The sequence below is a fragment of the Erinaceus europaeus genome, chromosome 20 (genome assembly GCF_950295315.1).
Source record: "Erinaceus europaeus chromosome 20, mEriEur2.1, whole genome shotgun sequence".
Lineage (NCBI taxonomy): Eukaryota > Metazoa > Chordata > Mammalia > Eulipotyphla > Erinaceidae > Erinaceus > Erinaceus europaeus.
Window position 1 is genome coordinate 49,277,690 of NC_080181.1, and position 27,095 is coordinate 49,304,784.

Sequence of the window (27,095 nt, forward strand, 5' to 3'; positions counted from 1 at the left end):
CCAGACCAAAAAAATAACAAAATCTAATTGTCTTATCAAAATACGTTCAGTGATTTTTTACAAATCAGTCACTATGTCTATCTGTTTATATAAATTTTCTCAACTATATCCCTGGAAGAGGTAAGCACAGTTATTAATATATATATATATACATATATATATTAATATCTTCATAGTCAAGAAATTTCTGGCTAATAAATTGTTATCATTTCTTTAAGAATAAGATAAAAAATATATAATTTCCACCATCCACCAATTTCTCTTTCAACCTATGGATTTAAGTTGAATCAAAGTCTAATTCAGACACGGAGCCTCCGTGTGGCTTTCTCCAAAATATTCATATGTAGTGCCAGGAAGCTCAGCTACACTATTGCAAAGAGAATCTGCCTCCTAAGAGCAAACCAACTTTGATTTTCTGTGAATTTCTGCTAATGACAGGGTGCAAACTCTACTGTCAGGGGGAAAAGTTCACATTCTTAGAGTGATGATTACATTGTCGTAGTTAAGATGTTGAATGACTATCTTATGAATTGGATAAAAATTCTTCAAACGTGCAAGTTTCTATTAGATTCGAGAGTCTACCTTTTAAAAATCACAAAGTGGGAGATAACTTAGAATAATCCATTAAAGTGATCAATAATATGATTAACCCATATTCTAAAGATATATAGAATGTAAATCTAATATTCAGGCTTCTCTGTGTTAGGCTATTTCGCAAATCAGTAGGGATATTTTTCTCACTACTGTCATTTGATTTTATTGTATTTATTCATTTATTAGGTAGAAACAGAAATTGAGATGGAAGGGGAAGACAAAGAGGGAGGAGGGAGAGAAATAGAAAGATAACTGCAGTCCTGCTTCACCACTCGTGAAGCTTCCCCCTGCAGGTGGGGACCAGGGACTTGAACCCTGGTCCTTGTGCACTGTAATGTGTGTGCTTAACCAGGTGTGCCACTGCCCAGCCCCCACTACTGTTATTTTCTTGATTCATTTGTATATTCATTCAACTCTACTCATCCCACGAATATAAAGTCAGCGCATAATAGAGCAAAGAGTTTTTTATACTATGCATATAAAAAACCCGGTATTTCAGAGCTCTTACAAGCTGTGAAGGAAAAGTAGTCACTTGAATAATAGTTTCTCCCTTCTTTCACTAGACACTAGTTATAAATATAAGTGTGTATGTGTGTGTGTGTGTGTGTGTGTGTGTGTATGTAACAAGGACACAGTTTGGGGGAAGTCTAGAAGGTAATACCTTTAACATGGTTGTCTCTAACTGAAATAGAAATGATGTTTGGACAGGAAAGTAACGAGTGGAAGTTTCAAACACCCAGAATGCCGACTTTCTGGGGAGCAGTGTGTAAATCCATCTGCTGGCATGTGCGATGGGATTGAGCAACCTTTACTGCAACTACCTTTTCAAATACCTTTCAAAGTCCTTCCCCCATCTTTCTTTTCCTTTTCTCCTTGTTTTTGTAAACATTTATTTCACTTACTTCATATGAAAAAGAGAATTCTAGGGGCCCGGGTGCTAGCGCACCTGATTGAGCACATGTTACAATGCGCAAGGACCCAGGTTCAAGCCCCTATTCCCCACTTGCAGGGGGAAAGCTTCACAAGTGGTGAAGCAGGGTTGCAGGTGTCTCTCTGTCTCTCTCTCCCTCTCTGTCTCCCCCTTCCTCTCAATTTCTGACTGTCTCTATCCAATAAATAAATAAGATAATGCAAAAAAATTAAAAATTAAATAGAGAGTTTTACTAGTGAGAGAGAGGGAAAGTGGAAGGGAGAGTGGGAGGGAGAGGGGGAAGGAGGGAGGAAAACACAAGAGAGAAAAGGAGGGAGAGAGAGGCAGAGGGAGAGAAATCAAAACACTACACAGGTTTATACACTGCCAGGAATCAAACCTGTAGCTTCAGGCTTGCAAGTTCTGTGCTCTGTCTACTGAACTCTTGTTCTGACCACTCAGTCTTTCATAAGCACCGGTTAACTTTATCTAGGAGACAGGTCTCTGCAGAGGACCCCCAGCTTTCCCTGCTATGACTTCTTCCTTTCTCCTGTTAGGGTATGGACCTTCAATGATTACACGTACCTTCAGTGATTACAGGGACGTGCTCACTCGCCCAGTTTCCCATTAAGATTGTGAACTCAGAGGAGGTCAGTATTAACACTTCCTCCTTTGAGACACCCCGCTTAGCACAGTGCCTACATTTAAGTAGCTGTTCCATAAATATTAATTGAATAAATAAGTTGCCTTATATCAAATTGTACCTTAAATATTTGATTTAGAATGTTCATCTGAATGATTAAGGAAGTAGTTAAGGAAGTAGTTAATTTTTAATAATTCACCAATGCTTAGGTGAACAGATTCAAAATATCTCTCCGTGGAGTGGGGGGTGGGTTGAGGGCAGGTTATAGCAGGCCTGAGCCACATACGTTTCCCCAAATGCTTAGCATAAATAGGTCATTTATTTGTAATGATGGCATGAGTCGCTGCTCTCCAATCTCTCCAGCAAGGTGGGCTTCGAGAACTTGAAGGAATTTCAGACTAAGAAGCCCAAACTAGAAAACCAAGGAGAGCAAATATGTAAAAATGAACTCCTTGAGTCTCACTACTATTTCCTGGAGTCCATGCTGGTTTAAAACATAATAAGCAAGACCCTGGCTTGTCATCCCTTCTCTCTCCCAGGGGTTTGAAACTGTAATGAAAGCATTTTAACTCAGTGGTAACTGGATTAGAGTAATGCAAGAGCCTGCCACTATGGGACCTCCTGCTTGCGTCTCAACCTGAATCAATGTGCATGGAAATTGTTTTAAACATGGTGGTGCGAGATCACAAGTTAGAGTAATGTTGACAGTCTCAGCTTAGAAGCCGAAGACACAGACCAAAAAAAAAAAAAAAAAGCAAACCTTGGCACAGGGATTGGAAACAGCTCATTTGCTGACATGAAAAGCATGCTCTGAGGTCCAGAAATACAACCACCACAGGTCAAGGATGACACCATTTGCAAAGTGCCATGAGCATCTCTACTGAAAATGAAAGCGACTTAATACGAATCCTTGCTGCAGAGAAAAGTGGTTTGATTTCTCAGCCTCCAGTACGCATCAAAAGCCATCAGGAGAAGTTTCCCCTGACTGAAGTCAGAGAAAAGATACTAAATCTTCCATCTCCTGGAGGCTCGGATAGGAAATGAAAAGGTAGAGTTGTCACATTCTCTCCTGGAAGTCATCCCAATCGGTTATTGGTTCGTTCCTTTTCTTTCTTCTTCTTTTTTTTTTTTAAAGTTGCCCGTTTCAGGGCAAGTTCTGCCTTGGTGATTTCACTGGTTTATCGCACAGTGTTGCAAAGGCAAAGCATCTGTTGGCCAAGTCGTGGGAAAAGAAGGCAATTCTCCATCTTCCTTCTGCACTTTCACAGAGAATTTACTGCCCCTGGGGAGTAGCAGCCTGTCAACTCCAAGATCACAGCTTTTAGGAGATGCCTTATAATCCTCGACTGAGAGTAGAGTCTTTTCCTGCCCTGTGTAACTAGACCTGGTGTCCAGCTTGGCAAGGTGGACACAAAGGGAATTATTTCTGAAGGGACCAGACACTGGACTATTTTGATAGTCTGTGTTTTGGTATTAATCCGAGAAGTCTAACTTTGCTTCCTTGAGAATTAAGTTCTTCAAGGAGATTTAATATGAAAGTCAACTCTTGTAGAATATTGTTTTGGGTTCAACAGAACAAACAGGCCCAGTAAAACTATGTAGCACACTTGACTAGTGAGTTGTTTTGCCCTGTGACCATGTAATCAGTATATGCTAAAAAAAAAAAAAGGTGGGGTTAGGTGGTAGCGCCGCAGGTTAAGCACACATGGCACAAAATGGTAGGACCCACATAAGCATCCAGGTTTGAGCCCCGCCCCCCCCACTCCCCACCTGTTGGGTGGTGGCTTCACAAACAATGTATCAGGCCTGCAGGTATCTATCTTTCTCTCCCCCTCTCTGTCTTCTCCTCCTCTCTCAATTTCTCTCTGTCCTATTCAGTAACAACAACAACAAATGGCCACCAGGAACAGTGGATTCATGGTGCAGGCACCAAGTCCCAGCCATACCCTGGAGGCAAAACAAACAAACAAACAAACAAAAACACAGTAGACTGGACAAAATAACGTAAACCTTGAAGTTATGTATTTCTGTAAAACCTCCAAAATGTCATGTAGTTTGTTTCCCATCCTCAAGTTCACCAGAGAGAGAGAGAGAGAGAGAGGGAGAGAGAGAAAGGTTCCCAATTTGTCGATTAAGCCAGATGCACTGCAACCCTAATTCTAAGTTGTAGATCAGGATCATTGCTTCTAAGAGCCAGTTGACAGAAGAGGATCTGACACCCAGTAGGTGCTTAGCCACTTCCCCTTCAGCCGGACCTTATCAGGCCAGTTGCCATCATAAAAACACACTTCCTATAATCCTGTGTGGGAGAGCATGCATGGCTTCTTTTTTTTTTTTTTTTAATTTTTTATTTAAGAAAGGATTAGTGAACAAAAACATAAGGTAGGAGGGGTACAACTCCACACAATTCCCACCACCCAATCCCCATAACCCACCCCCTCCCATGGTAGCTTTCCCATTCTCTAGCCCTCTGGGAGCATGGACCCAGGGTCGTTGAGGGTTGCAGACGCACGGTGCTCCTTCCTTGTTTATGTGTTCCTGTCTGCTTTCCTTGTGCAATGGCTCTGAAACTGTCACATTCCATTTCAACATGATGATTTGGGTATTCAGCATATTGATGGTACTAGGATTTGGGTTATCTTACTATTTTTTAATGGGATTAAAACAAGTAACATGCTTAGTGTCAAATTAGGAAGACTTGTCTACAATGATCTAAATTGGCATTCTGTGCGAAACTGTGTCTGTCTGGATCTTTTAATCTAAATGTTTTAGATTAACATGAAAGGCCCTGGGGATGGGGGTGGACTTGGGGGGTGGGGTGGGGACAGGAGTATAAGGAATCTGCCCTCTTTATTTCTCTCTTGACAAATATTCCTCCATGTGTGTCTCTATGTATGTTTTTCCTTCCATTTTTATGCCATCTATATTAGCCCCATCACTTACTCTATTAAGGGAATGAGAGGCAATGACAGAAGATGCAGTATATATCTCTAAATTGGATCCATACAACAAACCCCTAAAGCTTCCCAAATATGCCTAGAACAGGCCCCAGTTCAAAGTCATATAATGGACGCAGGCAGCTGGTGTATTTAGTATTTAAGAAGCAGCTTTTCCTTTCCTTTTTTTTTTTTTTTTAATTTTTTCTCTCTTTTTTCCCTCAGTAGAAGCTAAGACTTTATTATAAAGCCACAGATAAGTATATCAACTGCTAGGAGCCTGGCACAGCAGAATACAAGGGAATAAGAGATAAGGGAATTTGGTCAAATACAAAAAGTACTAGGGAATTTAAACCAAATGACAACAGATAAGGCCTTCCCTGAGTTTCTATTAAAAAATGTAATAAATGAGAAATCCAAAAATATTTCGTCCCAAGCCCACTACTTTTGTTCCTATATTACTCATCATAAATGTATAGAATCTTCATCAGTGCTGGGATGCTATTCAAAGTTGCAAAAATAAACTTTGCTGGGCGTTGTAGGAGAGATATGACAGCTTCAGATCGATGCCTTGTGAGTTTGTCATTTGAATAAATGGACCTTATTTACACACTTAAGGAAGCTGTCCTGCAGATCTGCATGGAGGCCTTCTGGCAAAGGCAGGGTTGGCTCAATGGAAATCAGCAGAAATCAAAACACAAACTAAACAATGGAGGGAAGCTAGCTTACAATGCTCTTGCAACAAAACTATGTTGCATTCTCATCGCAACATTTTGCTTTTATCTGAAATGTTCTTAATTCACTAAGGTCCTATGAGTAATGGATACTTGCTGATAGTTCTTATTCCACTGTGGAATTTAAATTGCCCTAAAGTAGAGAGAGGTTTAGTAACGTGAATCTCCCCCCCACCCCCCAAGTGAGATGTATAGGCCATCTTGGCACCAGAGGGTCCAGATGTAGGCTCAGGGGACATTAGTGATTCCCTGGCGTGATAACACCTCTGGGCCGTGCGATGGGAGTGTGATCTGCGTCTCAGGTGAAGTGGTCCATGATGTAAGCTCCATCTCTAGAGGCCAATAGCCCTAAGTCATAAAACATCCCCCAGAATAATACTGCACGTCTGTCAGCCTCTCTGCAGCCTGTGTGCTCAGTTTATATCTGCCTGGGGATGGTCCAGACAAGGGAAAGATCACCCGGTTTGGGTAGGAGATAGTCAAGATATCTTACTCGATTCTACCTTTTGTTCTTCACAGAAGTTATCTATCTGTCTGTCTGTCTATCTATCATAACTGAATTTGTGTTTTCAAGCATTTATTTTAGGACACAGTATGTAACATATTTCAGAATTAAAGAAGAATAGACCAAACCTTTTGTAATTATTTATACTGGGGTTTCTTTCACTTTAAATGAGAGAAAACAGTAATGCCAACTTTCAGTTATAACTTTCATTGCAAATATTAAAAAACATTTTCTAGACAGAGTGAACTCAGTACTATAAGTAGATTCCATTTTACTAATAAGCTGTATGTCTTAAGACCAGAATGAGTATAATTATCAATAGGCAAAGGCAGACTTTATAACTGGTTATGTGGACAAGGGAGATTTGAAATAGTCTAATCCAAGGTCTATTAAAAAAATAGATCACTCTTGAATCTACTATTTTTTCTTGTCAAGCATCAGATTTTCTGGGCTGTTGGTGTTCAGACAGTCTCGAGGCAACGGCTTGTGTGAATATGTAAAATTAACTGCAAATGTCCACAGATTAATTATGAGATGGTTAGAAAACTCTATGTCTACCTTTTTTTTGGGGGGGGGGCTAATTTTTAAATAAGAGACTTTTCTTACTGAAAAATAAATTAAGATTTGGTATCACAAGACAATTTCCATTTTAAACTGAAGTCATATAAATCTTAGTGGTTTCTGTGCTGTAGCTCAGAATAAGAAATCAATGGGAGGTTGGATAAAGGATGAACTCTTTGCTCCCGTGTTTCAATACTGTTTATGTGAAAAATCGCTCCCTGTTATCTCCGAATAGTGAACTGAAGTTTCTCCCAGGCAAGGACATTTGATTACCGAGTAATCACATTTAAAGACATTACTATGTATAAGGTGTTTAGATTAGTGCCTGGAACTCAGTGCTATTTAAGTGCCATTTATTTGCTTGATTTATTTGTCAATTTGGAGTTCTAGATTCGACCACGATGACCAGGGCAATCTAACGTGTCTGGGTTTTCCAAGCACAGCAGAACATGTGTGTGAGTTAGAACTCATAGCAGAATGTGGACATGGCTCTTTGTCCTTTTCTTAGTTTTTTTTTTTTAAGATGGATTTCAAACTTTATACATTTTGAGATGTTTTATTACATCCACCACTTTATATTGGACGTGAAGAAAGTAACTGAAGAAAGTGCAGCTGCTCTGAGAAGTCATTGAGAGATGATTTCGCTTCATGTTTTGATGAATGAAGCTATGCTTTGACTTGGAAACATCTTGAGTTTCACTTATAGCTATAAACCTCATTTGTGGGCAAGTTTATATGGGTGCATATGGGTGTAATTATCTGTCCAGCTTCTATGTGTGTGAATCTAGAAAGCCCTGTGGGCAGACGTGAGTTCTTCCTTTATGTTAAATGTGTTTCTGAGCTCGGCTCATATCGATGAGATTCTTTTTGAAAAATAAAAAAAAAGTATACAGAAAGGCTTCTTAGAGTTTTGTTATTGGACTCTAATAAATTATCTGGCTATACATATACATATACACATACATGTATGTATTTATATATTTGCATGTATATACACAAAATAAAATGAACTGATTTATTTAATCTTAGTCTATAACTACTTGAAGGGAATTCTGGGGACAAGGTTTAACTGAATTGATGAAGCAGATATAAAGTGTGTATACTTCATCACTTCATCATATGCCAGACATTTTGGGCTTCATCATGCTGTAAATTACTATTACCCAGGATATATGATGTCTCTGAAAATAATGAAAAAATATTTGCTTAATTAGACAAAAGGAAGGGCCGCCAGTGAACAGCCCGTGCATTATATTTTCAATTTCACCTGTGCTACCCACACTGAAATTGTTCAAAATCTGCCATGTAATAAATCGGTGAGTAGTTGGTATGTGGCTAAGGATGCAATTAATTTTTAAATCTTAATAAGACATCAAAAAATTTTTTTTCCTCAATAGCAATGTCTTTGGTTTTTTTAGAATTAAAAAAAAAATCCTGGTCATTATCTTATTATTAAATAGACTAGGCCATTTTTGGTAATTGACTACTTAAGATAGCTTTAAACCATTTAATTTGTTATCAAATAAAAATCAGTTATCAACATTCTTGTTTGCTTTTGTATTATCAAATTATCTTAATGACAGAGTAGAAAGGTGGGCATTTATCCAGTACTTGAACGCTTATAAATATATGAAACATTTCACAGAAACAATGCTTGAAGGAATGACCACTGACTATTGCTTTTTTTTTTTTTAACCTTACCTTAATAACTTCCATATTTTAGTAATTCTAAGTAATTCTGTATTTACTTAGTGACTAAACTCTACATTTTAATTATGTAGGAATGTGTGTGTATTTAATAGAATCACAGGAATTCTGTCTAATACCATTTACAATGGCCTGTTTCATGGCTGTGCCTTCAGCAGGGCTCAGGCTACGTGGACACACACACTGGGTTCATCAGGTCATTCCATTATCGATGTGTGTGTGTGCATGTGCGGGTGTGTGTGTCTTTGTGTATGTCACACCCTCTAAATTCAGGTGGCCTCAAGCTGTGCCGTATAATTCCAGCCTCAATTAAACTTTCCAAGGTCAGCTGTGCTGTACCAGGTCAGACATAAATAAAGAAGAGGATAGTCCTAGGGTATGGGGAGGGGGGAGAGCCATATTTATTCTTTATCCACAGTTCATGGCTATCAAATGAAGCCTAGCAGAGAGAGGGGAAAGGGAAAGAGAAAAGATAATTCTCAAAACATACTTTATACCTCAATAAACCCTTTGTTGAAATACAATGGAAAATCCGTGACACAAGGAATTAATGGTGGTTAGGAATATGGCTACACGTTGTATATATTTCTTTTCCCTTTTTGCTAGGAATAAACTTTAATCAGAGTCCAGCAGAGAGTATGTTGGGATGATACTGTCACATTAATTCTGAAATCTAGTGACCCAACTTCTCATTCCCTTCTTAACATTAACCAGCAAAGCAATCTCAGAAATGTATTTCACCATTTTAAGTTTTCTCTCTCACAAAACAAACAAACAAAACTTAAAGTAAATAAGTATGTTGATTTGTCAATCTCTGAATTCTCTATTAATAGCTTGATATAGTAAAGAAAGAACTAATAAACTAAAGACAATGACTTGACTCAGAGAATACAATTAATTATGCATGTATAATATACAAAAAAGGCCAGGCAGTGGCACACCTGGTTGTGTGAACATGTTACCATGCACAAGGACCCAGGTTCAAGAACCTAGTCTGGATGAGTTTCATGAGTGGGAAGGCAGTGCTACAGGTGTCTTTCTCTATCTTTCCTTCCTTTCTCAATTCTTCTCTGCCTTACAAAATAAAACAATAATAAGTACAATGTACAAATATTAGCTCTTAAAATATTTTAAAAATTAGAAGCCAGGCAGTGGTGCGCTGCGTTAAGTACACAAAGTGCAAAGCATAGGGACTGGCATAAGGATCCTGGTTCAAGCCTCTGGCTCCCCACCTGCAGAGGAGTCACTTCACAAACGATGAAGCAGGTCTGCAGGTGTCTATCTTTCTTTACCTCTCTCAGTTTATCTCTGTCTTATCTAATAACAAACAACAACAAAATAGAGGGGGGGGGAAGGTCTCAGGAGCAGTGGATTCATAGTGCTGGCATCGAGGCCCAGTGATAACCCTGGAGGCAAAAAATAAAATAAAATAATATAATATATAAGATTATCAGACTTTCAAAAATGGATACATATGAAATTAGCATGCAATTAACTAATGCAAAATCATGTTGGCCCATAAACATAAAATTATTTGATATATCAATACTTTGATAAATGCAAGATTAAACAATGTTATATAACTTTACACCCACTACTTTGGCCAAACTAATGTCTAATCATATTAAAGGTAAATTAGGAGCAAGACTACTAAGCTATGCACAAAGCTTCAAAAAATATCTTTTAAAAGTTAGAGAAAGTCACAAAGAAATCCATGCTGTGTGCTTTCCTAATCTGAGCAGCCCACAAGCCCCTCATTAGATAGCGCCCTGTTCTCTTCAGTGACGCTAAATCTTTACAAAATTATTTTTCTTTAGGACTTTCTGCAATGAAAATAAAGAACTAAGGGCCGTAAGGTGGCACCAGGCTGAGCACAAACATCACCATGGACAAGGACCTTGGCTTTAGCCCCCTGGACCCCACCTGTAGCCGGGAAGCTTCACAGGTGGGTCAAATGATGCTGCAGGTGCTTCTCTGTCTCTCTTCCTCTCTGTCACCCTCTTCCCTTTCAGTCTTTCTCTGTCTCTATCAAAAAAAGAAAGAAAAGAAAAAGCTATAAAGTGATGGTGGCCATCAATAGGTAGTGATCTACATGACGTTTCCTCATTCCTGTCCAACACAGTCACTCTCACTTGGGATGCTGTGGCACTTCACCTCAAGAATGGGGCAGCTAGCCTGTGCAGGCACATGAGTTCTGTTAATTCTAAGAACTAAGCGATACATGCTTGCTGGAATAAATAAAGTGAGCCAAAAATGAGTGAGAGAGATAAAGAATGAGAGAGAGAGAGAGAGAGAGAGAGAGAGAGAGAGAGAGATGGAGAGAGGAACCACAGACTTATGAAATGGATTGAGTAGCAATGGTGGACTTCTGTGTAGATGCCAGGTCTCATTCCTCCTCCCCCACTTAGATTCCCACTGGGTGTGACACTGCTGGACTTAGTAAAAACAAAACAAGCACAGGTTATACTTAGACTAAAAGCACAAGCATCGTTGATTTGGAAATCAAATTGAATTGGGCATCATACATTTCCGTATGGTTGTTTTACATGGGAATAAACAATAGGATATAAAGATAGCAGTACTCAGAGTTTGGAGACTGATTTCTCCAAAGCAGAACTTGAAAGGAGTTTCTATAGGTGAAGTTCTCACGAGAGTCAAAGAACTGAGTCACAGTGCTCTCCCGCGAGAAAGTGAGATACCTAGGAGATGATTCTTGCGGTCTCTGAGGGAAAAACTAGGAAACAAACAGGACTCTGACTCAGTCAATGAGTGTAGTCCATGCGGAAGAGGGAAAGGAGAAGAGAACAACCAAATACAGTGGAGAGGTTTCCTTCATGAATTCAGCAAAGACAAGAGGGAAGAAGATGAAGTGGTGATGTTACTTAGCTTACACAGAGGTAAGATATCAAGCAGGACAAATAGTTTAGTAAACAGAACCCAAAGGGAGAAATAGAGCAGATGAAATTAGAGTTCTTTGTGTGGGAAGAAGCTAGGAAATCTATCTTGGGGGGGTAGTAATTTTTGTCTGAGCTTGACAGTTAATGTGCAGGTGAGCTAAAAATATTGTCTGGGAAGATGGTGTCAGAGTTGAGAACAGGGCTAGAAAACCAGATAGGGGCAGAGAGTAGCTCCCAAACATCGAATGGACTTTTAAACCAGAAAAAAATTGGAATAAATTAAGTACAAATTGTGACTGATTAAAATTAGACTGAGTAAAATTCCAGGTGAGATGAATCAAGACTATTAATTGGGGGAGGGGAGTAGGAGATCATTGGAGAAACACATAAAGTCTCTGAGATGTAATCTCTCAATATCACCATGAAAAACTAGAAGAAAAGACATTCAAACAGAATGGGTAATGATAGTGGGACTTATAAAAAAATACAGTGGCACAGGAGTCAGGCGGGAGCCAAGCAGGTTAAGCGCAGGTGGTGCAAAGCACAAGGACTGGCGTGAGGATCCCGGTTCGAGCCCCTGGCTCCCCATCTGCAGAGGAGTCCCTTCACAGGAGGTGAAGCAGGTCTGCAGGTGTCTTTCTCTCCCCCTGTCTGTCTCTCCCTCCTCTCTACATTTCTCTCTGTCCTGTACAACAATGATAACATCAATAACAACAACAATAATAACTACAACAACAATGAAAAACAAGGGCAACAAAAGGGAAAATAAATATTTTTAAAAAATTTTAAAAATACAGTGGCACAACACTGAACTTCCCAGAGAGAACAGGTGGGAGAAACAGCTCACTTGGAGAGTGGAACAACCTGGGTTCAAGCCCCCTTAAAGAAGAAACTTTAGTGCTGTGGTTTCTTTCACTTTCTCTCTGCATCTCTGCAACAGGCCTTTTTTTCTGCCTTCCTCCCTGCCCTTCCCCCGGGGGAAAAAAAAGAAGGGAAGCAGAAAAATAATAAAATTTAATAGACAGTAAGTACGAACATATTTTGACAGACCTGATTGCCATACACTTTTCCAATAAATGACAAATATATTAAATTCTGAGTTCAAGAAAGTCAACTTCTTGTGGTCTGGGAGATGGTGCCAGTGGATAAAGTGTTGGACTCTCAAGATTGAGGTCCCAAGTTTAAGTTCAATCCCGGACAGCACATGTACCAGAGGGATATCTGGTTCTTTCTCCTCCAGTCATTCTTCATTAATAAATAAGTAAATAAAATCTTAAAAAAAAATAAATTCGGGGGTCAGGCGGTAGTGCAGTGGGTTAAGCGCACATAGCGCAAAGCACAAGGACCAGCATAAGAATTCTGGTTCGAGCCCCCATCTCCACCTGCAGGGGGAAGTCGCTTCACAAGCACAAGCGGTGAAGCAGGTCTGCAGGTGTCTTTCTCTCCCCCTCTCTGTTTTCCCCTCCTCTCTCCATTTGTCTCTTTCCTATCCAACAACAATAATAGCAATAACAAAAATAACAACAAGAGCAACAAGGGCAACAAAAATGGGGAAAAAAACATCCTCCAGGAGCAGTGGATTCATAGTGCAGGCACTGAGCCCCAGTGATAGCCCTGGAGGTGGGAAAAAAAAATCTTGAAGTTGGCTGTGGAGAGGTGTTGTAAGCTACTGTTAAAAATATCTATATGGTCCGAGAGGTGGTGAAGTGAATAAAGCATTGGACTCTCAAGCATGAGATCCTGAGTTCAATCCCTGGCAGCACATGTACCAGAGTGATGTCTGGTTCTTTCTCTCTCCTTTCTCATTAATTAATTAATTATATATATGATCTATATGGGGTTCCAAACAGATAGATACTTACGGATAAAGCATTAGAGCAGGAGGAACTCCTCTGTTTGGTTTGGATCACTCGGGTTTGTAAATGGTAACGACAGCAGCCGGACAAGTTATAATTGATGGTGACATATGCAGCTCCATGTAAACAGTCTGACTGACTTCCCCCATTCTCGTTGCCAGGTGGTCCCTATAGGTATGTGTTTTTCTATTTTCTGCTCTAGAGGAATTCTAATTAAGAGTCTGAGGTAATATAAAGAGACTTACTGTGCTTTTGCACTTTGTGTTTTAATTTTAAGAAAGTATTTCTAGTTAATATTATATGAAAAGAGAGACAATCAAAACATTAATAGTGAGAAGGGCGAATGTTACATTTTTGCAGAGAACTTTTGACTATCTAAAAAGAGAAAATCATTTGTTGTAATAAAATCTGCTATATACAACAAATATCTAATTTCCTTACATACTACACATAAGCAGAAGCCAAGAGAACTGATTTATGAAAATTGGCAAAGTAAAGAAATTTAAAAAATATTTTTCATAATTAAAACCAAGACACATAATGCCCCAATTATTTTTTCTAGAAAAGTAAAAAGTGAACTAGTAGATAGCTAGTAAGCTCTTTGTTGGAAGAATATATATAGCCATCTATTAATATATCAATCATTTCTGTTTTATTATTATTATTACAATTTTTGCCTCCAGAGTTATTGCTGGGTGCCTGCACCACAAATCCATTGTTCCTGGAGGCCATTTTCCCCACTTTGTTGCCCTTGTTGTGGTTGTAATTGCTGTTATAGCTATTATTGTTGTTGAATAGGACAGAGAGAAATCGAGAGAAGAGGAGAAGACAGAGAAGGGGAGAGAAAGACACCTGCAGACCTGCTTCTCCACTTGCGAAGCGATCCCCCTGCAAGTGGGGAGCCAGGGGCTGGAACAGGGATCTTTACATTCTTAACACAGGTCCTTGCGCTTTGTGCCATGTACACTTTACCGGCTGCGCTACCGCCCAGCCCCCTTTTAATTATTATTTCAAGAGTGTTTATTAAATAGCTAAAGTAGCCAGTCAGAATACAGGTACAATGCCGAATATAACACCTGGATACAGATACTTGCTCAACCATTAGGAAAACAAAACCATTAAGTGAATGTATATAAATGTACAATTACAATAATTTTTAATAAAAATGATGAGTCCTTTATTATTATTATTATTATTATTTTTTAACCAGAGCATTACTCCGCTCTTGCTTATGGTGGTGATGGGGTTTGAACCTGAGACTTTGGAGCTTCAGGCATGAGCCTCTACATAACTATTATGTTATCATTCCTTGTCCTCAGAGTACTAAACTAAACAAACAAACAAACAAAAAGTCAAAAATAGGGGCTGGGAGACAGCATAATGGCTATGCAAAAGACTCCCAGGCCTGAGGTACTGAGGTCCCCCCTTCAAGACCCCCACCACCAACACTATAAGCCAGAACTGAGTAGGGCTCTTTCCATATCTCTCTTTTATTAAAATAAAACAAATATTTTTAAAAAGTCAGAAATTGATTCCTGACAATACCAGGTACTAGCCAGGATTTAGGTAGAAAGGACTCAGAGAATAGAAATGGGTACAAATGATTTAATCATTTGGTGCTACCTAGCAAAGATGTTTTACACTGTTAATATTCCCTCTCAATCTCTATCCAGATGACAACAACAATAATAACATAGAGGAAGTACCATGCCTAAAAGGCTTTCTGCTGGAGTAGCACTGTTTTATTCTTATTAATACTTAATATTTGCTTATATTGGTATTTATATTCAAGCACTTATTACACATTTGCGTACATTTGTAGATGCCTGAAATCTTTGATAGCCAAGAAATAAAGAATACAAAATCTTTCCAGCCACAAAATGTATTGCCTGGTCATTTGAAAACAATTAATGGAAAAATAATGAAGCCTCTAGCATGATCTTTTTGGGGAAAGCAGAGCTTAAGTTGTTAATGTTAACAGAGGTCCATTAGAATATCACTTCATGGGAGTTGGACCGGTGTAAGGATCCCAGTTCGAGCCCCTGGCTCCCCACCTTCAGGGGAGTCACTTCACAAGTGACTTTTTTTTAAAAAAAAAAAGAATTTCACTTCATGGGGGTGGGGTGGGATAGCACAGAGTGGGTTAGGGGCGGGCTTAAGGATCCTGGTTTTAGCCCCCCGGCTCCCCACCTGTGTTGGGGGGTAGTTGCTTTACAAGCAGTAAAGCAGGTCTGCAGGTGTCTGTCTTTCTCTCCCTCTCTCTGTCTTACTCTGCTCTCTCATTTCTCTCTGTCCTATTCAACAAGGGCAATAAAATGAGAAAAATAGCCTCCAGGAGGCATAGATTCATAGTGCAGGCACCAAACACTGGAGACAAAAAAAAAAAAAAAAAAAAAGTAATATCACTTCATGACCAAAGACACTGTGATTGACTTTGAGTCAAAATATAAGCATCCCTATGTTTGCTCTGCCCATGGTCTGAGCTCAAGAACCTTATAACCTCATCTTAGCTAGGATAAAGGCTGTATTGAAACCCATACAACATTATTATTTTTTTTTCTTTGAAAAAACAGTATTTCTTTTAATTTTCTCCATAAGGTATTTAGAAAGAGTTTCACATGAGTGGGAGGATCCAGGGGCATCCCTCTGGCACCTGTAGTGGCTGGGATGGAACCAGGAGCCTCAGCCATCCAGACGACACACTCTACTCGCTCCAGATGCTCCCCCTGACGGCCTCTCTGATTCTTCCCCTTTTGGACTTCTTTGGATCTCAGTGTGCAGAGAAGGCGGGGGGGGGGGGGGGGGTAGCAGCTAGTAGAGAGAACAGGACCCGAGACTGCAGAGCTGAGCTTGGGGAGGTGCGGGGGGAGGTGCGGGGGGGGGGGAGGATTTTCTGAAGGAAGGACAGAAACCAAAGGGACAAATCTTCCTATACGAGTCACAACATTAATTTTTATGTTTAAGTTATCTGCTCAAGTTGTCATAGTGAAATATGCAATTGCTATAGTAATAAGTTTCACATTTCCTGTTATGTACTAAGATAATATATGCTAAATACATTCATTATAATATATAATATATAACTATTCTAGATATTCATTATATCATATGATATATGCTCACTACATCATTATAATATACCATATATGCTAAATACATAGATTATAATATATAATATATGCTAAATACATTAATACAGTTACCTTAATCACTAAGCTTAATATTATCACACACAAATTAAAATAATAAGAAGAAGAGGGAGGAGGAGGAGGAGACATTGTATAATATGGGTCTGGGATATTCCAGACAGCTTCCCCCCCCCACCTCCCTGTCCTTTCTTAACCACATTTAATTTTTTTTTTCCAGGACTCATGCTACAGGCAGGCCAAGCAAGACCTTCCAACTCCCCTCAGGCAATGACTTCTCAATGTTTGTGGGTTGAGGTTGCCAAGCTCCAGGTCACCTGGAGGACCTGCACATTCTTTCTTGCAAGTGTCCATTTCTAAACCTACAGCTCCTTTGTATTCTTCCTTCCAGGGTCCATTTTTCCAGGGGGTGGGAGGGTGGTGATGGACTTCCCTCAAGTGAATCGCCCATTATTTTCCTAGGTGCCTCCTTGCGATTAGAAACAACAGCTCCCAGGCCCTCAGGCTGGTCGGGCTCATGCAAATCACCCACCATTGTTTCCCAGGTGTGGAGGAAAGTCCTGCCCATTTCCTGACCTGCAAGCTGTCTTGTCATGCTCCCCTCAGAAACAGAGATGCAAGTGCCACTCGTGGAAGTCAAAGCCATATCTTTTTCTTCTAATTTAAATATTGTTATTTTATCAAACTTTGAACGCTTACCTATAATCTACAAAATGGACATTGCATATTTGTGATCCAGGGGTAAGGAACATTCAGCCTGGGGCAATGATCAGTCTAGATTGCACACATGTTGCAGTGCACAAGGATGCAGGTTCCAGTCCCCGGTCTGCACCTGCAAGGGGAAAGCTTTGCAAGTGGTGAAGCAGGGCTGCAGGTGTCTCTCTGTCTCTCTTCCTCTCTATCCCCCACCCTTCCCTCTATATTTCTGGCTGTCTCTATCCAATAAATAAATAAAGGTAATAAATTTTTTTTTTAAATGTTGATAGTTGTGATGATGTTACAAATGTCCAAATAAGGGGCTGAGTGGCAGTGGTGCACCTGGTTGAGTATATATGTTACCTTTCACAGAAAACCATGTTCAAGCCCCTGGATTCCCTCTGCAGGGGTGAAGCAGTGCTCAGTGTCTCTCTTTTCCCCCCTCCCCTCTTCCCTCTCAAGTTCTCTGTCTCTATCCAATAAATAAAAATTACAAGTATCCAAATGGCCTTTGACAGAAAAAAAAAACTTGTCCACTTCTGTCATAATCCATATTTTTGAAGTGAATAGAAAGATAGACAAAATGCATAAATCACATCATAATTCAACAAAAATTTCTCAATGACACTAAATCCAAGACTTTTACTGGATATTGTGGACTCCTCTGTGTGCTCGTCATAGAGGAAAAAGATTTTTTACCTGTGAAGAACTCAGTCCTACAGAACAGCTGGATTAGTGACTATGTTTTAGTAGCATTTCTTAAAACTGTCCATGATCATGCTCAAGGACATAGTTGAGATCAAGGACCAGTAGTTGGAACCAGTGAGCTCACTCTGCAGGCAGCAGTGTGCTAACAAGAACTGGACCACACATCCTAAGACAGGGGATTCTGTTGTCGCCTTTGTGGGCTGTTTTGTTTGATAGATTTCTTTATCTGGGCTTCAGTTTGGCCTCTCCAGCCTGAAGCCAATACAGTCTATTTCACAGGTGTCTTTTTAAGTCCACAATGGAAATCATTAAGAAACCTTTTAGCTCCGGACAGGCTCTTAATGAATGTTAATTTACTTTGAAGCTGCAAAACCAGCCTTTAAAGAGGAAATTTCCTTTTAAAATACAGCTCGAACAGTTTTTTTTCCTTCATGAGTTAGTGCTATCCCACCCCCACCCCACCCCCCTTTCTCAGCCTTTCTTTTCTTTTTTTTTTTTTTTCCTAAGGAAGTACAGCAAGATATCTTGTGGGGTCCATTTAACACTTAAAAAAAAAAATCAGAGTCCTGCTCAACTTTAATTCATGGTGAAGCCAGGCATGCATGTCATTTGCATAACCATTGTGCTATCTCTCTGGCCCTCAACTCAATGTAACACTCTAAGAAAAAAAAAAATCCATCTTGATGCCCTATGGCCAAAACTCACCCTCTTTAAGTATTTAATTTTTATTATTTGGGGGAATCACAGCATAGTACCCCTTTTCATTGGTACACCTAGCCTATGGACATCATTTTGATATCTTGAAATCATCTCAGAGATATTAAAAATATCAGCGAAGGGATGGAAGCCAGTACTTTCACAAATTCAGATTAGGTTGGTCACCACAGTTCAGTGAGTTGTTACTTAATTTAGAATGATGTGTTTGGGGAGGAGTTTCCAGTCTACTTCTTCTTCTTCTAGCATTTGCCCTTCTTCCGTAGCCAGTCAACAGCATCAGGTTGAGCCTGATGTAAAGTTTCGAGACCTCCTTTGAGTCTGGAGAGGTGGCAGTCGTTGACTATGTGGGTCATAGTCTGTCTGTAGCCGCAGGGGCAGTTCGGGTCGTCTCTGGCTCCCCAACGGTGGAACATAGCGGCGCACCGGCCATGGCCTGTTCGATAGCGATTGAGGAGGGCCAGATCATAACGTGCTAGGTCAAAGCCGGGTTGACGCTCGCAGGGGTCTGTGATGAGGTGTTTGTTCTTTACCTCAGCTGACTGCCAACTCCAGTCTACTTAAATTTCCTGACTAAACCTTTCACCGAATTTGTACCTGCAAGAGAACTCCACAGCCTCTGCCCAAACTCCTTTTCCAAAGGGCCAGTCTCTGCAAAACAAAAGCATCCCAGATACCCTTTGGCAAATCCATCAGGAGCATGAAGACTGACAGAGAGCTCACCACAATCCTCGTGTCAAGTGTACAGAAGCAGAGAGAGGTGAGCAGGAAAAAAAGGGGTAAATTCCAATAATGGTTAAGATACTACCAGCAACAATAAGGGCTTTGGAGTTGATAACATTCTTTCATATACTTAATGTACTTTGATTATTATATTAACTCAGTGAATTCAGGGGTAGAGTGGCTGAAATGTGTTCTGGATGTGTCTTCCCCAGACACTCTGCCGGGACTTCCTATTCATGAACCCATTTAATGCTGTGTATGGTGGCCAGGTGCTGGCGTACCTGGTTGAGCGCATATGTTACAATGCACAAGGATTCAGGTTCAAGCCTCTGGTCCCCACCTGCAGGGGGAAAGTTTTGTGAGCGGTGAAGCAACGCTGCAGGTGTCTGTCTCTCTATCTCCCCTTACTTTCTCAATTTCTGTAGCTATCCAATAAATAAATAAATGAAGATAAACATTTTTTTAAAAAAGGGAGTCGAGGGGTAGTGCAGCGAGTTAAGCGCACGTGGCGCAAAGCGCAAGGACCAGCATAAGGATCCCGGTTCAAGCCCCCAGCTCCCCACCTGCAGGGGAGTCACAGGCAGTAAAGTAGGTCTGCAGGTGTCTATCTTTCTCGCCTCCTCTCTGTCTTCCCTCCTCTCTCCATTTCTCTCTGTCCTATCCAACAACAACAACAACCAATAACTACAACAATAAAACAAGGGCAACAAAAAGGAATAAATAAATAAAATAAATAAAAATAAAATAAAATAATAAAATAGCCACTATGTATGTTATCATTCTTGTTTTCCAGGTCCAGAGTCTAGTGTTTTGGGAGGAGAGAAGATTCACACACTGTCAGAGTAACTGAGCTAAGACTCAAATAGAAAGCAAAGAGGTAGGTAGGAACAACACTATGGTTTTAACATCGGGCATTGAAATTCTCCCAGGGAGAAAATGATAGTGAGGATATTACTTGGATAAATGCTTAATAAAATAGGTTTGCATCACACCAGAGAAGAATCTGGACATTTCTTATGGGGGTCGGCAAAGAGTAAGGTTTATAGGGAAAGGATGGCAAGGAGGGAAACAATAAGTCTGAAAACCTCATCTTGATGTTTCATGTACCTTGGACATGCTGAGTCTCAACCATGGTAGCCTATTAAAGCTATGAATATATCTTATTTTTTATTTATTTATTTTTGTAGTGAATACAGAAAAAGCAAATGTTGTACTAGCTAAGAGAGTGAAATTTGCTTACTAAGTGAAGTGGTTGTTTTATCAACTAAAATCCTTAGTCATATAAAAGTAGTTTGTTCTGTTTAACTTTACAGCTCAAGAAACTTGAGTCACAGAATTAACGTTCCAAAGACCCGCAAGCTATCTAGTGCTGCATCAGAATCTGTTTCCATTAAGTCTGAGCTCAAATCCTATACGCTAAGTAGCTAGGAAACAGAGCCTTTTTATAGTGGTGGGATTCTTACTGTTTTCCAGAATTTGAGGCACTGTCATGTATATGTGAAACTTGTCTTTCATCCTTTCTTTCTTTCTTTCTTTCTTTCTTTCTTTCTTTCTTTCTTTCCTTCTTCCTTTCTTTCTTTCTTTCTTCCTTTCTCTCTTTCTTTCTTTCTTTTTCTTTTCTTTACCCAGTAATGATAAGAAGTCAAAGAGCTCTGTCCAAAAGACTATAGCCAAAGGATCTGAGGACACACATATGAAACTAAAAATTGGGATGAAAAATAAAGTAGATATGAAATGGTTCCAAGACGGTATTTTTTTTTCCATAGGAATACACTGAAGATAAATTCTACCATGCTGAAACTTACCTATTTAATTTAAAATTTACATATTATTTTCCAATCTTAAGACCTCCAAAATTTCCATTAGCTTGCTACAAGATCTAACCAGATTGGATGAAGCAGAACCAAAATGGAGGAGGTAGTAGAATAATATTAGGTAGAATTCTTCTTTTTTTTTTTTTTTTTTGTTTTTGCCTCCAGGGTTATTGCTGGGGCTCACTGCCGCACCATGAATCCATTGCTCCGGGAGGCCATCTTTTTTTTTCTTCCCCTTTTGTTGCCCCTGTTGCTGTAGCCCTGTTGTGGTTATCACTGTTGTTGTTGATGTCGTTCATTGTTGGATAAGACAGAGAGAAATGGAGAGAGGAGGGGAAGACAGAGAGGGGGGGAGAGAGAGACACCTGCAGACCTGCTTCACCGTCCATAAAGCGACAATTCTTTGCTGCTTGAGATCATAGCATTCAAAGGAAGTCAACCATCCAGGGGGAGGAAGGAGGAACTGAAGGCTAGATCTGTTTTGGAGGACCAGCTTGCTATCCACTGAGAGGCAGATGCCTCCTGACAACTCTGCCTGTGACAGTGATGCAATCATCAGGAGCTGCAGTGACAGAGAGAAGACATTAGCCACTTGGGGAAACGAACGCAGTGTTCTGAAGAAAGGTAGAGTGGAAATAATTATCACCAACATATGGTGGCATTCATCTCTCTTCAGTAGGGTGGCTGACGACCTGAGTATTTCATATCCTTCCTATGTTTCCCTTATGGCTGTTTCTTGTTTTTTTGTCCCAGAGGCAGAACATACGAGAGCCTTTATGTATGCCCCAATCACCATTTTAGTCCACTTATCCATGTTCTGTTACAAAACAGAAAGGAAAAAAAAAAGGATATTTGTTCTTATGATAATTCTGCACATTCTTTAAGAACTTCACCAAACTACCTCCTTGTTGGTTTTCTTTTGAGAAGAACAAATAATCTCATCATCTTTTATCTTTCCTCAAAGATCTCATTTTTTCCCCCATCCTTTAATCATTTTCATTGTTTCCATCTGTCTGTACTTGAATTTTTTCCTAGCTCTTTAAAAATGTGTATCTGCAAATTACATACAGTGCTACCCAAATGGTATAGGTCTAACATTCCTGCCGAGCTATCACTGGAATAGCCATCCCTGTTTGGATAAGGCAACATCTGGAAAGCAGTGGTTAAAGACAAGGGTAGAGGAAGAGAATATTTAACTGAGCCCCATCTAAGACCATTTTCAAATCTAGAAAACAGTTCAGAACATACTGGAACTTGCCCTAAAGAGAAACAAGAAAATGCATAGCATTTTGAGAAAAATGCCTATTGTGGAAGTTAAGAAACAAAGAATACAAAAATCATGTCTATAAAATGATTACAACGACAAATATAAGCTTGCGTGTATAACAGACCAGCCGGGAAAAAGCATATATATGGGAGAAATTTTCTTTATTTCCTAAGCTTAACTTTCTGCAATTTTTTTTTTCAAATGTCATGTTCTTGATTTTAGTAGTATAATGCGTATACAGTAGACCACATCATTTTAGAAGAACTCTCTGGAGCATAAGAAACAGGAACCTAGGACACCTGAAACTTCAGAGTAGTGAAGAAAAAGTATGTTAAAGTCTTCAAAGCACCTACCAATATGAATTATTTTAACGTATCATTTTGTGTTTCCTAATTGGTAGAAATCATCTAGTTTTGGGCCAAGTTATGGCACACCTGCTTGAGCGCACATGCTACAGTACAAAAGGACCTGGGTTCAGTTCAAGCCCCTAATTCCCACCTGCAGGGAAAAAGCTTCACAAGTGGTGAAGCAGGGCTACAGGTGTCTCTCTGTCTCTCTCCCTTTCTATCACTCTCTTTCCTCTTGAATTCTGGCTGTCTCTATCAAATGAAGATAATATAAAAAAAAAAAAATCTTTTTAAAGAAAAATTTAAAAATAAATAAATAAATAAATTTATTTTAAAACTATTTAATTCATAGCCCAGAATACTATCTTGAAATCTTTCTGAGACAGTTATACCCAGATTCTCATCTTCTACATCACGTCTCTGGAAAAATTCTTCTCCTTGACTGTTGGTATTATTCCTAAATTCAAATATCATTTTTCTGATCTTTCCTGAAAGATCATTGTCATTATCAACACAATGATCATGCTGAAGAAAACAGAAAATGTATCTGAAGCATTTCTGAACGTGGAAGCAGCAACAGACCTCTCTAAGAAGAATAATAAAAAAGATGGGATTCCAAAGAGAAGCAACAAATCTACAAATCTTCTCCCTTTCGCCATGTTTCAGTAGAGAGAAAGAGAGTGAGAGAGAGAGATTTCAACAGAAGCAAATGGACTTTAGGAGCCTCAACTTAGGATACTGTTGTTATGTAGCTTCTGACTTAATAACTTCACCAATCTTGGAAAGATTGATATGGTCTGAGTTACAATATTAATCAATTACACAAAAAGAATCTATAAGTTTCCTGAGTTTCAGGGAAATGAGGCTGATTAAGCAGCTGTGGAAACTACGTCTATGTCCTGATTTGAGAAAATTGGGTTGAATGTTGGCAAGTGATCTTCTCTAGTCAAAGTAGTAGAATTTGGGAGAGAAATTGGAGATTCACACTCAGCCGTGATTGCAGTACTATGATCACATAAGGGACTGCTGAAGTGGCAGAATCTGTCAAATTTTTGCACAAGTGGAAGAAGTTATCAAACTAAGTAATCTTTCAAAGTAGTTGGCAAAAACGGACAAAACACATTCAAGTTAAAACATATATCAAAAGAACGCTTTCAAACTTGTGTCTTTTTGTCACTCTGTTTCTTCCTATTTCTTTGTGTCAAGATACATCTGCTGTTATATTTTACCATATGTTGATTGAGTTAAACCTCCAACACAACCTATGTACAAATTTGATTCAATATAGAATCTAGGAAGTCATGTCCTTCCTTTCTCCCTTCCTTCCTTTTTTCCCTCTCATGTTTTATAGGACAGACAGAATTTGAGAGAAAAGGGGATTATATATATATATATGGAGAGAGAGAGAGAGAGAGAGAGAGAGAGAGAGAGAGAGAGAGAGAGAGGCCTGTGGTCCCACTTGTGAAACATGCCCCTTGCAGGTGAGGACTTGGGGACTTGAATCCAGATCCTTGTTTGCTCACCTAGGTGCAGAACCAGCCAGCCCCAGAACTTGTGATTTCTTTTGTTTGTAATCATTGAAGTCACTTCCAGTCAGCTGCCTATCATCGTACACCTTGAGTAATTATCAAAATTGAAAACCAAAAACGTTTCTCATTGTGGTCTCTGAACTGCCATGAACATCAAGGGAATTCTTGTTCCTTGAGAGCAGACAGCAGATTTCTGTTGTCAGAGAAATTTTAAAGGGTCCAGCATTGTTCCTTAAACATACAACCTGCTTAATGAGCCTCAGAGGACAGGTTTTCCAAATAAATATTTAACCATATTGAAGATATTTGTGTCCTTTTAAGTTTTCAAAAGGGACTAAAAAATAAGAATGCCTCTTTGGAGTCATCAGAGTGCTTGGAACAGATGGACTCCTGTTTGCTGGTCTAGTGAGAGATAGAAGATATATATATATATATATATATATATATATATATATATATATATATATATATATATATATATATACATATATATATATTTTTTTTTTTTTCCCCTGGAGTTCTGAAGAGGAATAACTGAGCTGCCAAATTCCCTCTGTTTGGTTCAAAACATAAGAAGAAATGTCCCCAGTTCAAAGGTGATAGGTTTTGCTTGAAAAATATGCTACTTCAATGTTCCTGTGCTCTGGGCCACACAAAATTTAGACAAATACCACATGCATGCTTTCCCAGTTCCATGCGGAAATCAAAATGGGTTTTGCATTGAAGAAAAAATAATAATAAATATATATATATACACTATTACTTATCTCTCTCTCTTTCCATCCTTTGTTCTTTTCTAAAACAATTTATTTTTACTTGCTACTGTGTAAGACAGGGAAAGACAGGTTGATGTGTAGGAGCTACTCTGCCCTGATCAGCTTCCTATTCCTAGTCTCAACTCTGACACCATCTCCCCAGACAATACTTTCAGCCCGACTCCGTGTTAGCTGTCAGGCTCCGGCAAAAATTACTGAAGTCATGGGCCCCTTGGAACAAACCTAAAAACAGACTTCCTAGCTTCTTCCCATGTAGTCTCCTAATTTTATCTGCTCGATTCCTACCTTTGGTTCTTGTTTACTAAACCATCTGTCCTGCTTTATATCTTGCCACCTTTCATCCACCAAGTTTCCTAACTTCCCTGGGCAGACAACCTCAGCAATGTGTCCCGAAGTCTCACCTCCCCAAACCTTACCTCACTAGGGCAAGATAGAAACAGGCTGGGGGCATGGATCTACTTGCCAACAACTGTGTTTAGTGGAGAAGCAATTACAGAAGTCAGACCTCCCTCCTCTTGAGCTCCATAGAGAATTTTGGCCCATACTCCCAGAGGGATAGAGAATAGGGAAGTTTTCAGTGGAGGGGATGGCACATGGAACTCTGGAATTATACCACTGTTATCTTACAATCTTGTTAATCATTATTAAATCGCATATATTTAACAGGACAAGTCAGAGAGCATCACTCTGGTACCTACCATGATTGAACCAAGAATCTCAAGTGTGCAAGTCAGGTGCTTTGCTAGTTGAGCTAGTTCTCTGGTTATCCTCCTTTGTTTTTGCTTTGCCTCTCTCTAAATACACATCTATATACAACATTCATTCCTCCCACCCCTTCATCCCTGCCAGGGACAGCAGAATAAACTTTCTTACCTTTTTTGTGTTATTACATTATTAAATATTTTAAAAATTGACACAGAAAAACGTGGCTGTTTTCATTCCTACTAAAAGAAAGTAAACAAGATGTAGAGGGCCAGGCAGTAGCACAGTGGTCAGGCAAAGCACAAGGATCCCAGTTCGAGTCCCCGGCTCCCTACCTGCAGGGGGCATCGTTTCACAGGTGGTGAAGCAGGTCTGCAGGTGTCTATCTTTGTCTCCCCCCTCTCTGTCTTTCCCTCCTCTCTCCATTTCTCTCTGTCCTATCCAACAACAATGACAGCAATACCAACAATGATAACAACGATAAACAACAAGGGCAACAAAAGGGGAGAAATAGCTTCCAGGAACAGTGGAATCATAGTGCAGGCACTTCTTCTTCTAGCGTTTGCCAGTGCAGGCACTGAGTCCCAGCGATAACCTAGAGGCAAAAAAAAAGAAAAGAAAAGAAAACAAGATACAGAAACTTTATCAAGGAGCTCCAGTGGTGCAATCGGTTAGCGTGCGGTACTTATACAGAAACTTTATCAAATACCTTTTTTTAAATATCTGAGAACTTAAGATGGAACAAATAAATTACAATATAAGGATTTAATTGTAAAGCTTGTATTAGATAAATATGAAATTTATATCCAGGCTTTGTTTCCCTTAATTCAGTTAGTAGAATTAACTGGAATTTGAGGATGATGTTTAGTGGCCTGATAACAGAAAGTGACTTTCTATACTATAAACAGTTTGCAGCCAGTAAGCCATATTCTATTAATGTGGCCTTATATGAAAAAAAGAAGACTTGAAATAAATCTTCAAAATATCACGGAGAAAGTCTTTTAGTTCTTGTTTGTCTTGTATCTGGCCACTCTGTCCTAAAGTCATTTATATTAAAAGCCCAAGATGAAAGTATTTCTCACAGTAAAGTTCACTAAAGTTGTTAGAATCTAATAGTCCTATTTGAAAAAAAAATCTATTTCCAGTTCTGGAAACTTACAGAATTACAATTTCCTTTTAGCCCCTGATACTGCTTCCTACCTGGAGTGTGGTGACTTTTAAGCGGTCTGGTCTTAGACTCAAAAACTTAAAGATTTATTTTATTTATTTCATGTGAGCTAGAAAGAAAGGTACATTTGAGAGAGAAGCCTCTAGGATCAAACCATGAGCC

The 27,095-nt window shown here is 39.4% G+C and overlaps 1 protein-coding gene and 1 long non-coding RNA gene across 8 annotated transcripts in view; both read left to right on the top strand.

The window, feature by feature from the left end:
- LOC132534859 (uncharacterized) overlaps positions 1-16,826 on the top strand; it is a 538,114-nt gene extending 521,288 nt beyond the window's left edge. The window contains exons 22-23 of the long non-coding RNA XR_009546598.1: positions 10,408-10,535; positions 16,710-16,826. This is a non-coding gene — a long non-coding RNA (uncharacterized LOC132534859). The remainder of the gene's footprint in view (positions 1-10,407; positions 10,536-16,709) is intronic.
- Positions 16,827-16,957: 131 nt separating this feature from the next.
- The window catches only part of LOC132534857 (uncharacterized), a 106,769-nt gene continuing 96,631 nt past the window's right edge, over positions 16,958-27,095 (top strand). For 6 of the 7 annotated variants that reach the window (XR_009546597.1, XR_009546596.1, XR_009546594.1 and 3 more), the window contains exons 1-2: positions 19,199-19,367; positions 20,124-20,207. The gene's annotated coding sequence lies outside the window, so the exon portion shown is untranslated. Of the gene's footprint in view, positions 17,231-19,198; positions 19,368-20,123; positions 20,208-27,095 lie in introns of those variants that run through there. The other variant, XR_009546595.1, reaches the window with a different exon arrangement.